Source organism: Mobula birostris, chromosome 1, assembly GCF_030028105.1.
Source record: "Mobula birostris isolate sMobBir1 chromosome 1, sMobBir1.hap1, whole genome shotgun sequence".
In the NCBI taxonomy this organism is placed as follows: Eukaryota; Metazoa; Chordata; class Chondrichthyes; order Myliobatiformes; family Myliobatidae; genus Mobula; species Mobula birostris.
Window position 1 is genome coordinate 122,753,374 of NC_092370.1, and position 15,137 is coordinate 122,768,510.

The 15,137-nt window shown below is 41.4% G+C and overlaps 1 long non-coding RNA gene across 1 annotated transcript in view; it reads left to right on the forward strand.

Annotated features, from left to right (window-relative positions):
- The window catches only part of LOC140204384 (uncharacterized), a 5,508-nt gene extending 2,637 nt beyond the window's left edge, over positions 1–2,871 (forward strand). Inside the window, exon 3 of the long non-coding RNA XR_011887603.1 lies at positions 1–2,871. This exon is cut by the window's left edge and continues 204 nt beyond it. This is a non-coding gene — a long non-coding RNA (uncharacterized lncRNA).
- The last annotated feature ends 12,266 nt before the right edge of the window (positions 2,872–15,137 follow it).

Below are 15,137 nucleotides of genomic sequence, written 5' to 3' on the forward strand. Positions count from 1 at the left end.
TGGGGACATACGTGTAAAGTGAAATCTAAGCGTGAATGGCGCAGACTTCACTTTAAGGAATGAGCTATTTAGGTAGTTTGCAATTTGCAATTTAAACAGATGCAGGAAGAGCATATCACAAATTCCGAGAAGGGCTGCATTTGTCAAGCGCCATTCACTAAATCCTGACGCAGCCAAAGAGACACAAGAGAGTTCAGATGCTGGAATCAGGAGCAACACACAAAGCACTGGAAGAATGCAACAAGTCAAGCAGCATCTATGGACGGAAATGGAGAGCTGAGATTTTTACACTGGCTATCTCTCCTCTTTATTTCAGTCTAGATAAAGGTATCAATCCAAAACATTGACTGTCCATTTTCCTCCACAGATATAGACTGATCCATTGAGTTCCTCCAGCATTTCATGTGTTGTTCCCAGTACCGCCAATATGGTTGCAAGATGCTACTGTATGTGGTGCTTCCGCCTCAGATCTCCAGTGGCCAACGATCACTGGTGCTATCTATGTGGAGTTTAGACATACTGCTGTGACTATGTGAGTTTTCATAAGGCCACAACGTCCAGAAGAAATAGGAGCACAATTAGGCCATTCGACTCATCAAATCTGTTCCACCATTCAATCATGGCTGATTTACTATCCCTCTCAATCCCATTCCCCTGCCTTTTCCCCAAAACCTTTGATGCCTTTGCTAATCAAGAACCTATTAACCTCTATTTTAAATTACTCAATGACTTGGCCTCCACAGCCATCTGTGGAAATGAGTTCCACACATTTATTAATCCCTGGCTAAAGAAATTTCCTCCTTATCTCTGTTGTAAAGGAATGTCCTTGTATTCAGAGATTGTGCCATCTGGTCCTAGACTCCCTAGTTATTGGAAATATCTCTCAATGTCCACTCTATCTTGGCAAAACCAATATTCAATAGGTTTCAATAAGATCCCCCCTCATTCTTCAAAACTCTGTCAAGTACAGGCCCAGAGACATCAAATGCTCCTCATATGTTAAACCTTTCATTCCTGTGGTCATTCTCATGAACCTCCTCTGGACCCTCTCCAAAGCCAACACATCCTTTCCTAGAGTAGGGATCCAAAACTGCTCACAATATTCCAAATGCATCCTGAGCAGTATTCAATAAAGCCTCAGCATCACATCCTTGTTCTTACATTCTAATCCTCTCAAAATGGACCTAACATTGCCTTCCTTACCACCGACTCCACTTGCAAGTTAAAATGCTCTAAACACTCAGCAGGCCAGGCAGCCCCTGTGGAAGGAGAAAAAATCAACATCAAAGGTCAAAGACCTGTCATCTGGACTGGTAGAACCATTTTGAATTTCATCTTCTGTACTGCTCTGGAGTGTTAGATTTGATATTAATGCTTTTGAAATGTTATTGACCAACCGTAAAGGAGACCATTCAATCCATCAGCTGCAATTTGTTTAGCTTGGGAGCATTATCCAATTGGTTCTCACCCCTGTTTTCCTTTCATTATCCTCCCATCTTTTCCTTTTCTGTATCTCCTATATCTATTTAGGGAGCCCAAGTCAGAATTAAAATAAGTTGGAAAGAAGTGTTTCGCTTTCCTTCACCCTGTGTTGCTTTGTCATTTTCCTTAAGTATATTCCCTATTAGTAATCCCCTCGCCAGTGGAAATGGCATTTTCCTCTATCAGACCAAACTCCGTCTTGAAACACTGGGTTCTAGAGCTCCCACAAGTAAAGCAGTGTACGCAGAATCAATGTATTCAGAAAGGAAATTAATATAGATGAGAGTGACTTACAGAGCTATGGAGGAATGGAAGTGATGGGATTGCTCTGACAGTAACCAGAATGGACTCAATGAGTGAATAGCAACAAAATGCGGGAGGAACTCAGCAGGTCAGGCAGCATTTATAGAAATTAATAAACAGTCGACAATTCGGCCCTTCTTCAGGACTGGAAAGGAAGGGGGAAGATGCTAGAATAATAGCCTTCATCTGTGATAGAGGTTCATAAAACCATAAGGAATAGAGATAGAGAGAACACTCCCAGTCCTTTTAAGAATCAAGAACTAGAGGACATAGGTAAAGTGACAGGGAAGGTATTTAATAGGAACTTGAGGGGCAACTTTTTTTGTATATATACACAGATAAAGTAGCATGTTTGTGGAATGAGCTGCCAAAGGAAGTCAACAGGGTCTTTGATGACTACACCACAGAAATAGGCACTGAATGTTCTGGTTTCCTCCCAATTCCCAAGGATGTTTTGGTTAGTCATAGAGAACTACAGCACAGAAATAGTAGATTGGTTGTCTAATTAGCCATTGTAAGCTACCCCCAGCGTAGGTAGGAGATAGGAGAGTTGGGGAAAAATGAGAGAGGAGAGAAGTAAGTGTGAAAATAGGATTAATAAGAGCACTTTAAGTGTCAGTGTGGACTTGACAGCTGATTAGTATCCTTCTCTGTGGTAAGAAATTTGAAGTACTTCAGAAGTGTGTCCACTGTTGTAATGCAGCAGTAAATTTGCATTCAGTGGTATCCCAGAAATATTGATCATAACAGAATAATCTTTATTTTCTGTAACATTGGATAACTAAGAGTGGCTCCCTTGTTCTTTTTATTCAAAAAAGTATCATGGGATCTTCTCCCTGAGCAACCAAATCAGGTCATGGTTTAAATACTCATTTTGATGGTTCAGTGTTCCCTCAGTATTGCAGAGAATTATCAACCAGAGTTATTGTGTCCAGATGTGGGAACTGATGTTTGGCAAAGAAGTGAGTATGGAACCTACTAATACACAACAATGCTGCATATTTTCTGTCACTGCCATGTTCCCTCTCCACTCTAGTCCAGAATTAAAATCATCATCGGAATCAAAATCAGGTCTATCACCTCTGATGTATGCTGTTAAACTTGTTGTTTTGTGACAGAGGTACAGTGCAAGACGTAAAAGTTATAATGCTTCAATAAATAAATACATTGTACATAAATACATCGAAGGGTTGTCCGTCATATCCAATGATGACAAGAGAACTGTGTGTGTAAGTTTTTAAAGTGGAGAAACTGTTGCACTGGGCCAGTTCCATTCTATTGACTTTGGAAGTCTGGGTCCAGTGGGAAGAGTCGTCGTCACAACTGAGGTTTTCCTTGGTTGCAGTGGTTGGCCATGACTTCTTCTCTGCTTTATCATAAACTTTGCTCTCCTCAAAATGTTGCAGAATTGTCTTCCTGACTGTGAAATCTCACCGTTGATCTCACCAGAGCTCACTTGTCAAAGCGATGTATAGGGGTATGGCTGTTGTCGCATGCAAACAGCTGTTCAGATTCATAGGTGAGAGCTGAGCATCCAATGGGGCCCAAAGGTGAGGAAGCTGTCCCAGATTGGACTTGACAAGCAAGGGGCTTGTTTATCCCTCCCTGGACGCCCTATATACCCCACATACAGTAAATGCATAAGTAGTGGAAAAAATAAAAAGAAAAAGGTAAACAAATCACAAGCAAGAAAAAATCTGCAGATGCTGGAAATCCAAGCAACACACACAAATTGCTGGAGGAGCTCAGCAGGCCAGGCAGCATCTATGGAAAAGAGTACGGGTGATGTTTCGGGCCAAGACCCTTTGGCAGGACAGGCCGAAGGGTCTTGGCATAAAATGTCGACTGAATTTTTTTTCCACAGATTGTGCCTGGCCTGCTGAGCTGCTCCAGCATTTTGTGTGTGGGACAAAAGAAAAAGGTAGTATTCTTGGACTATCCAGAAGGAGAGAAGTATTGTAGCTTTTTCTATATCATTGAGTGTGCATCATCGGCCTTCTGTACCTCCACTCTGATGGTAGTAATAAGAAGAGGGCATGAACTGCATGGTAAGGGTCCTTAATGGTGGATGCCACCTTCTTGAGACACTGTCTGTTGAAGATGTGATGGAGGGGGTGTTTGAGCCTGTGATGGAGATGGATGAATCTCCAACCCTGTGCAGCCTCTTTCGATCCTACACATTGAAGCCTCTATACCAGATGGTGATGCAACCAGTCAGAATGTATTCCACTGTATATCTATAGAAGGTTGCAAGTCTTTGGTGAAATACAAAATCTTCTCAAACTCCTAAGGTACTGCTGCTGGCGTGCCTTCTTCAAGAGTGCATCAACATGTTGGACCCAGAATAGGGCCCAGATGGGGATGTACAAAAGAATAACTGGTAATTTGCTCTCAGCGTTTGGATCTGATGGTTTTGTTTATCACTGAATCACACACTGTGGAAGAATAATGCTGCATATCACTATCAGCCATCTATATTAGTAGGTACAATGTAATAACAGTGTAATATTATATAATCTTATAAAACATAACTTTATATAATAGAGGTTATTTTGATGTTTCAGAGTGACCCTTAAGCAGGATCTGTAACTCTTCTGTTGGCTGATGCAAATGGGCCTCTGCCAATGTTCTGTAAAGGATTATCTTCAGGATTCATTTATCCAGTCTCTGAGCCACAGGACTCGAGCTACACAGCTCTACCTTCGAAATCAAACCAGTCCTACTTGCAACAGCCAGTTTGCTCTTAGTTGGACATTGTACAGTTCAGCATGGAAGAAAAGGCAAAAGAGAAATGTGATTTCTGACAATGAAATGCAGTAAATAATAGCAAGTTCCAGGCATAACTTACTCTCAGCTTTCAGATTTGATCTTATGGTTTAAATGTTCCCTGATCACTCACTTGAATGATGACCTTATAAATAATTTCCTGCTGTCTAATTCCATTGTTTATTTTCATTTATTGCAGATCTTCCCATTCCTTCAGGTAGGATTTTAAATAAAACCACTAGTACGATACATGAATGTATGCATATCTCACAGATACATGTTATTACACAGAATGAAAGTCACGACTCAGAGCACTATGAACACCACAGGGAAATACATTCCATAGTGCCATATAAATTTTTCCCACTGAAGTAGTCACTGCCTATCTAGAAGTTTGTTGACCTGTAGTTTATTGACTTGGGGACTTGTGTCAAAACCAACTTTGGATGAGGGACCATGTGCTTATAGAAGGGCTTGTGTGGCAAAAAGTGAGGCCTCAGATCTCTCTGATGCCAGGAACTGACCACAATGAGTATTCTGCCTGTGTCTCTGATGATTAATTACAATATATTATGCAACTGGGATATCTGTTTAATTTGTGCAAGAAGGATTGACGTTTATTGAATAATAGTTTAATTTTAGGAAGGAGCTATATTTAATGTTTATGTCACGTTCTCGTATCATCTCAGTTTAACATTCCCTTTCTTGTTTGCGAATCCTTTCTCTCAGCCATCAGTATAACCTAGCCTTAGGAGATTATCCAATTTCCATTGCTGGTTTTCCCTGTTCCATTACCGGTGACTATGAGTCAGCTGCCCAAATCCCAAGCTCCTGAACTCCTTTCTCAGAATTCTTCCTCTGCCTTTATGACACATCCTGTGATTGCAATTGTGATGGAGACTGTGATTTTGATGGTTTGATTGCAAAGGAATTTTACAAAGGAGGGAGCACTACAACTCATGTTCTCAGTAGTGTTTATCTGATATCAAGTTATTATTTTATTTCAACAGTTTGTCTTCTTTTGCAGGTATTGTTTGTTAGTCTTTGTGTATAGTTTTCCATTGATTCTATTGTATTGCTTTGTTTTCCTGTGAATGCCTGTAAATGTGAAAATGAATATCAAGGTAGTATATAGTGACATATAAGTCAGTCAGTAGGTGCCGTCCCGAATCCGGGGTTGGTGGCTATGCACCTCCATCTTGCGACAGCACCGAGTACAGCCTCTCCTCCAGTTTGTTCTCGCTGGCCGCCTTGGCACCGCCCGCCCCGCCGAACTCGAGCCCGAGGCCGTATCGGCCTCCAGCTGCGGCCGCTTCTTCAAGCTCGGCCCTTCCTTAGGCGGAGGCCTTGGGCAGGTCCAGGCACACGGTGCAGCGCCCAAGTTCATCATGTCTCTTCTAACTAGGTGCATAGCATATGATTCGTAGATACGTAGTGAGGCTTTAATCTCTTCCACGGAAGATGGCCATTGGCTCACAAGGAGCTCATCCACCCTTTGTCGGGTCTTGTTTTTTCTAGTCCTGCTGGGTATTCTCACACCGTCCTCACCAGACTAAGTCCCCCACCAGACTTAGTCTGGTGACATATGAGTATCTCGATAATAAATTTACTTAGACCTTTAAAAATTTACTTTGGAATCTGAATTTTGAGAAACAGTCTGTCACTTACACAGCAGGTTACAAAAATAGATGTGCTGGAAGAGCTCAGCTTGTCAAACAGCACCTGTGTAGAAAGAAACTAGACAGCATTTCAAGTCAAAGACTCTTCATGAGGATTGAGAAATAGAGAAACGATCGTTTGCAGTAAAGGGAATGTCTGTGATAGGATGCAATAATGTAACAATCGAAGGGATAGTTAAGCTCCTTTGTCTGTGTAATGTATTGTTAATGTTGTGAAGACATTGTTAAGACCTCATTTGGAATGTTGTGTTCAGATTCAGTCTTCGCTATATGAAAGATGCCATTAAAGAGACTGAGTTAAGGAGAGAGGATGAACAAGGTTGGGATTTTATTCATTGTTGCATAGGAGAATTAGCAATTACCTTAAATCACGTACAAAATCATGTCACTGAAAGAGCACAATATTTTTTCTCAGGATTGGAGAAATAGAACAAGAGGACATAGATTTAGGATGAGAGGGGAAAGTTTTAATAGGAACCTATGAGGGCAATTTTTTCATCCAGAATATGGTGTATGGTATGTATGTGGAGTAAACTGCCAGGAGAAATATTTGAGGCAGGTACATTAGCAACATTTAAAACCACATGGATAGAAAATATATAGAGACATATGGGCCAAACATGAGCAAGTGGTATTAGCTTAAAGTGAATCTTGGTTGACGTGAATCAGTTGGCTCTAAGGAGCAGCTTCTGTGCTGTATGAGTCTAAGTCTGTGTGACGTTGTATAGTCTGTTCTACTGGCAATTACCCAGCAGGACAAAACATACAAATGGAAAGAACAGAGGAAAGAAAAGGACAAATGACCCATCCAGATACAAACAGAAAGAGAAATTGTCTGAAGTTAATGAATTCACCATTGAGTCCTATACATTGCAATAGGCCCAGGCAAAAAGTTAGGTGTTGCTCCTTCAGACAATATAAGGCCTTGATGCAACAGTGCAGGAGATCACAGACAGAGAGGTCAGACTAGAGGTGGGGTTTTGAGTTAATATAGCAGGTTACAGGAGGCTCAGGGAACTTGCTTGTGAACTGAAGTGCCTATTAAAATGAAACAAATGTGTGTCCATTTTGAGCTCTGCAAAAGCTCTGCGCAGCAATGAACAAGTTCTGCTCTTAAAGCTTATCTATGGTCAGTAACACCAAAGATTAGCAGCAGATCGTAGTTCTGTCTCCCAAATTTATTTTGTTATGTTGCTGACTGACAGGAATGGGAAACAGCTTTCTCCTCCAGGCCGTGAGACTATTGAACTCCCTGCCACCACCCTGATCTCAACATGCATGAAGAATCAGTAGCATAAGGTGTTGTAAATGCACCTTATGATTTGTTAATTTATTTATGGTAATATTATCTTTGTGTTGTGTGTGACCTATATGTTATGCGTACTGTGTTATGTTCCTGGTCCTGAGGAACATTGTTTTGTTTGCGGTATATATGTTTGTATATGACTCAATGACCACAAACTTGAACTGAACTTGATAGACTGATTACAGAAGTAGAATACAATGTATTACCTCTATGCTATGCTTTTAGCATGCTGACCTTTGTAGGCAGATAAGTTTTGGAGGATTAAACATTAGTGAGGACTCTGATTCCTAAAACATTGTGCCAGAGAAACATTAACAGAAAATGGTGATTGGAGAGCAGACCTGCCTTTATCGCTTCATTTGGATGGGAAAGTGGTGTGGAAGTTATTGCTGCTGCTTCACAGCCCCAATGACCCTGATTTGATGCTCTGGTGAAACATTTACTCTTTTCTTTATTTCAGATTTCCTTTGATTTATGACGAGTTCAAACCTGTCCTCTGGCATTGCTTGTATGGAGTTCACACGTTCTCCATATTTCTCTGTCAGGTTCCCCAGGTGATCTGGATTCCTCCACATCCCAAATACATGCTGGTTTGGAAATTAACTCATTCATTCATTATCTGCTGAGTCATAGGAAGTGGGCATTCATGAGCTTGACCATAACTGTATTTGGCAATTTTATCTACAGGAGAAGTTTGCCATCGCCTTCTTCTGGGCAGTGCCTTTACAAGACAGGTGATCCCAGCCTTTATTAATAGTCTTCAGAGATTGTCTGCCTGGTGTCAGTGGTCACATAACCAGGACTTATGGTATGCACCAGCTGCTCATACGACCATCCGCCATCTGCCCCCACGGCTTTATGTGACTATGATCGGGTGGGGGTGGTGGTGCTCAGCAGGTGCTTCACCTTGCCCCAGAGTAACCTGCACACTAGTGGAGAGAAGGAGCACATTGCATCTCCTTTGGTAGAGATGTATCTCCACCCAACCACCCAAAGGCAAATTAGTTGATGACTGCAAACTACTCCTACAGTAGGTGAGTGGTGGGGGAATCAGCAGAGAGGTGATGGACGTGTGAGAGAGAACAGATTGCTGGCAAATTTGTTGGTCGGAAGAGTGGAATAGGATTAATGGGAGCACTGTGGTTGCTGAGATAGATTTGACAGATCAATTAGCCTGTTCCTATGTCATAAGGAATTACAAAAAAACATGGGAAGTTTCCTGACTGGTTGCAATTCCAACACACAGGAATGCAGCAGCCGGCAGAGGATTGTGGTCTCAGCCTGGTGCATCACCTGCATAACCCTGCCCACCATTGACGGTATCCACATGGGGTGCTACCTCAAGAAGATGACTGTTGCCATCAAGAATCCCCATCACGCAGGTCTGGTCCTCTTTTCACTGCTATGGATGGGCAGCAAGTGCAGAACCCTGAAGTTCCACAGTTTCAGGAACAGTTACCTTCCTACAACTATTAAGTTCTTGAACTGACCTGTACAACCCTCACTTCAGCAAGAGAACGCTAAGAACTACCACTTGCATCACCATAGACTCGTATCTGAACGAGCACTTTTCTTTCCAATACCACCCTGTTTTGCACTGTCTTTGTTCTCCACCTTCTTATATGATTTTATCTGAGCCTACAAGCCTGTGGCGCTGCAGCAAGCATTTTTTTTACATTGTACCTGTAGCACTGCATAGTTGTGCACGTGATAATTAATTTGATTTGACTTGAAACAACTGCTTTCAGTACTGTACTGGAACAGCAGCCAGTTTAGCGCTCAACTTGTTTTAGTGGCCTAAACCCACTCTCCAGGTTTAGAGAGTGCTGTTAAATGAGCCAAAGCGGACACAGCTCCCGTGAGCACTAAACCACAAGCAGTAACTCACCGTTATAAGGCCAATTTACAGGGAGCATAATAGTTTTGCTTTGACACACTTATGTAGGGGAAATTCTGTTAATTTGATTGATTATTCTGAATGAGACGAAAGTTCAAATTACAGTGTTGGGAAAAGTTGAAATGCACCATTGCCATTCTAATCACTGTCGGTATGAACAAAGTTGGACTGGCTATACATCACATGTTTTAACTGTCTTGTAAATTCAGAAGCAATTTCTTACACCTTTGCATGGTATTCGCAGGAGGTTGCCTGTGATGGCAGGATTAACTTATTAACCTATCATGATGTTTATTTACTTACTGGGATACAGAGCCTTCCAGCCTTTCGAGCTGCACCACCCAGTAAACCCCCAATTTAACACCAGCCAAATTATGAGACAATTTGCAATAACCGATTAACCTACTAACTGGTACGTCTTTGGACAGTGGGAGAAAACACCCAGAGAACCATAAGGATATACAGACTCTTTACTGATGGGGTTGGAATTGAACCATGAACTTCGACACGCCGAGTCGTAATAACGTCGCGCTAACCTCTGGCTACTGTGGTGCCCATGCCATTAACAGCCTCAGTCTGTACTTTATTATTAACACCTTTTCACAAGTTGGGACTGATCCAGACTTTAAGTACTTCTTCAAAGAATGGTTGGATAGCCAACGTCTTTGAATAGATGACAAAGCCTGGAGCAGGTCTGCTGAATTCCAAGCATAAAACCTTAGGAGTAAAATTTTCTGATGGAGGAACTCAGCTGTTCAAGCACCATTTGTGGGTTGGGGGTGGTAAGGAAATTGTCCACACTTTAGGTCAAACCCCTGCATTAGGACCTAAATGGTCCCAAGTTTATATGGTAATGCTTTTAGCAAGTGATCTTCGCTCTTTCCCTGCATTACAGGTTTCACACAAATGCAAGATGCTGTTGTGTAGGGTAAAGAACATCGTTGCACTAAAAGAGCACCAGCCTCATTTCCTGAAACACCATATCCAATCAGATAAGGACACAGGAGTAGGCCACTTGCCCTCCCACCCCCACAAGTTTTCTCCGCCGTTCAATATGATCGCAGCTGATCCTCCCCAAGTTTCATTCCCACTTCAGTGCTATTTCCCCATAGCCCTCCGTTTCTTGCACTTTCAGAAATATCCTCCAAGAGGACCACGACCTTGTCATGGTTTGGAGGCTTGTGTGCCCAAATGAACCGGAAAGCTACACTGGCTGGAGTCAGGGCCTTATGCTTTGGCTCTTGGTAGGGTCACCCATGCCAAACTGGTCAAAGGGTAGAGGCCAGACTAAGAGGGGTCCACTGGTCCTCAAGGTTTGGGGGTTCAGCTCAGGACTAACAACCCTGAATGGTAAAACAAAATTATTATGGAAACATCAATGAAGAATCCTTCTACATCTGAGTGCAATGGTATTTCTGAGTCTCTATCCAGGACCTGCATGACTGGCAGTAGAGAGGAAGCTACTGACATGATGAAGGAAGCCCTGAGCACCACCAGAGATGGAGGACTTTCATTGCTGCCCTAAACACCAGTGGCATATGGGCAGTAAGTAAGTAAGTTTCAAAAATATATCTACTTTCTCTTTATTTCCCATATTGATTTAGCTTCAACAATCCTGTGTTCCAGACAATCACCACAGTCTGCAAGAAAAAGTTCTAAGCACGTCAGTTTTAAATGACTACTGCCTCCTAATCTTGCAACTACATCCCCTCTTCGAGAATCTCCCACTAATGGAAAAAGTCTTGACATCTATCCCAGCATCCCCCTGTCAGGATCTTGCGTGTTTCTATAAGATTTCCTCGTTCTTCTGAACTCCAAAGGATACAGTTTTAATTTCTTCCTGCTTTTAGCAGAACAACTCCCTCATCCTCCAAGAATTAGCCTAATGACTTTCTTCAGGGCTGCCTCCAGTGTCAGTATAACCATTTTGCAAGATCTGCTTCTGTTAGTAAGGTCCAAGGGCATAGGTTTATCAGGAACATTTAGACTAGTACACTGGTACATAGTCCTTTAAGATTTTTGCACTATTAATTTTGGGTCAAACTGATCTTGTATTGCATTTACCTGAATCTAGAGGGTTAAATGCACAGAGTAAAAAAGTGGAGTAGGCTTCCTCCTGATCTGTTTCATCAACATGGATTAATTAAATAAACACATAGACCCCAGTGAACAGCTAAATGAATGTAACATGTGCTCGGAGAGCTTGTCTTTGGATGTGCTTTGACTAATTCAGACGGTTTAAGTGAAATTCAAGAGGAACAAAGTGGAGATCATAAGTAAAAGCAGAAGGTGTTGGGAAACTCTACATGTCAGGCTACTTTTATAGAGAGGGAGATGGTTGGTATTTGAAGTCAAGGGTTTTTCCTCAAAACTATCAGTTGCTTCTTCTGTTTTGTTTGTGTTTTGACAACACCTGTAGTGCACCCATTGGAAGAACCTGAAAAGCTCAGCAGCCAGTAGGACCCATAATTAATTGTTTCTCTTTTCACAAATGCTGCACGACCAGTTGAGTTTTTCTAGCAATTTGTGTATTTATGTCCATGAGAGCTTGATTACCCAATTGAATGCATTTGGAGAGGACTTTTTCAGTGTTGGTAAAGTACTGGTTCATTATTGTCACATGTACCAAAGTGCAGTGGAAGGCCTTTGGTTTGTATGCCATCTGGACAGATCTGCCACATATAATTACACTGAGGCAATTAAAGAAAGCTGAATACTGTACAGGACATAGTGCTGCAGCTGCAGAGAAAGAGCAGCGTATGTAGGCAAATAAAGTGGAAGCCAGACTGGGAGATCAAGAGTAAAAGATTTCATCTTTTAGTGTATGAGAGATTTGTTCAAGAGTCTGATCACAAGCAGATAAAAGCTTTCTGTGATTCTGGTGTTTCTTGCTCTTGGGCTTTTCTATCTTCTGTCCAATGGGACAATATAATTTATGTTGATGAATGAGTGTTTTGTCGACAAGTGTATGTTTTGTGTTCTTTCTGTGAGGAAGACCAGGGCATAAGTAATGACTAGGCTGTACGTCTTTGTTGACCTTCTGACAGCCAATGGAGCTTTTTCACTGATTACCAATATGTCTGAAATTTGAGAAATATTTAGAGTCATTTTTGAATGAATTTAAATAAGCAAAAAAACTGTTGAGGAAAGATAAATGCCAGCACTCAAGAGCCAGAGAGGTCGGACAGGCCAGCACCTTATACCTTGGAGTTAAGGCGCTGGTCATTACTGAGGGATGACCTTATAGAGGTGTATAAGTCATGAGGGGCATAAAAGGGTGAATGCACTCAACATTTTTCCCAGGTAAAGAGAATCAAAAACTAGAGGGCATAATTTAAGGTGGATGCAAAAGGTGATACATGCATGGAATGAATTACCAGAGGAAGTGAGTGAAGCAGGTACAATAGCAACATTTAAATGACACTTGGACAGGTACATGGATAGGAATGATTTAGAGGGATATGGGACTAGTTTAGGTTAGCAAGGATGAGTTGGCCCAAAGGCCTGTTGCTGTGCTGTAACAATCTTTGATTCTGTTACTCTAAATTCACAAAGCAAATTTAGCTGATAGTTAAGCAATTACATTAATATTAATTGAAATAGTATAGAGTTAAACAGACTACTTAGCTTCACCACTATCTTGAAGAAAGTTGGCGATTTCCATTCAAAACAGTGAAGTGCACAACTTATAGTGGGTGGAAAGCTTTAAGACACAGTTGCAAAATGTCCTTGGACGTTCAACCCAGAAGAAAGCTCAAGGGCTGAGAAAGGAGATGTGTTTGATCCATCTAAACTCCAGCAAAGTCCCTGCTTCCATGCTGCCACACACTAGTGTGGAGAACTCTGCCATGCACCAACACACACACATTGCAACTAGATAATCATTTTTGGGTGGCTGTGAGCTTGATCTGCAACAATAGGACAAGAAATCAAATTATTTTAAAGGAGAGGAAGTAGTTGAGGGTGATGATACAGATAGAATTTCCGAAGTCAAAGTCAAGTTTATTGTTAGGCATACAAGTACAAGTATGCACAGGTGCCATGAAAATCATAGTTGCAGCAGCATCACAGACATGGAGGATCAGATTACAACCCTCTCAAGAGAAGTATGAGCTAAACATGAATGAAGCAAAATTAATCAAGAAGGAACAGAATTAAAACCAAAAAAATGAAGTCCTTTGTAAAGCAAAGAAGTGAAATTGGTCATAGTGTTTCTATACTGAGGGAGTGATTAAGGCTCTGCATGTTGGTTCAGGAACAGAACAGCTGAAGGGAAGTAAATGTTCTTCACATTCAGATTTTTTTTTATCAGATATACATGGAAATATACAGTGAAATACATCATTTACATTAACAACCAGTGGGATGTGCTGGGAGTAGCCCTAAGTGTCACCACACATTGCAGTGCCAACATAGCATTCCCACAATGCTCATCAGAACAAAATAGAACAAAACAACAACAACAAAAAAAATGTTTGCTCCCTCCCGCCCGCCCACACATACGGACAGTCCTCCAAATCCAGGGAAGGACTCCTTGGACGTGGTAGTGAGGAACTTCAGGCTTCTGTACTTTCTACCTGATGGCAGCTTTTGGAAATGTCATGGCCCAGATGCCGAGAACCTTTGACCATCAGTGGTGTACTGATTAAGACTGTAGGTGTGCCAAACTCCAGTCTTGGAGGAGTGTATAGATCTCAGAAAATTGCATGAGGTTAAGATGGATCGAACGCAAGGTTAAGTATGGTTAAATTGAAACATAGAAGTTGACAACACAGATTTGAATTAAGTTACCATATGGATAGAAGAATTTTATCTAAAACCTAATCTATGGATGAAGAGTACTGCAGTCAGGGATGTCTAACACCTTATCCAAGTGACAGAATCTCTCCCACTGCAGAACTCCCCTCAGTATGACACTGTACATCAACAAGCTTTTGAGCTGAAGTATCTGAAATTGTACATAATCTATACCTCCTGATCCAATCAAGGGTGACAATTTTAGAGCAGATTGACAGCAATTCAATATCAAGGAAAGGGCTGTCCTACAACAAAGACAAAAACATCAAAACAGATGGATTCATTAGTAGGCAAAGGAAATTGTTTACGAAGGAGTTTTTACTATTAAACATTCACCTGTTGATATTTATAGTCATAGTCATACTTTATTGATCCCGAGGGAAATTGGTTTTCGTTACAGTTGCACCATAAATAATTAAATAGTAATAAAACCATAAATAATTAAATAGTAATATGTAAATTATGCCAGGAAATAAGTCCAGGACCAGCCTATTGGCTCAGGGTGTCTGACCCTCCAAGGGAGGAGTTGTAAAGTTTGATGGCCACAGGCAGGAATGACTTCCTATGGCGCTCAGTGTTGCATCTCAGTGGAATGAGTCTCTGGCTGAATGTACTCCTGTGCCCAACCAGGGAGGCATTGTCCAAAATGGCATGCAACTTGGACAGCATCCTCTTTTCAGACACCACTGTCAGAGGGTCTAGTTCCATCCCCACAACATCACTGGCCTTACGAATGAGTTGGCAATATTAGAGAATGTGATGCATTGTTGTTCTCAAACAGATTAAATTATTTTTCACAACACTTCTTCACTACAGTGGAGCAACAGGTACTTTAGAGGAGCGTGTGCTAAAATAAAATTTTCTGAAACCAAGCTTGAGTAGATAATCAAGTCATAGGGCTATGGCA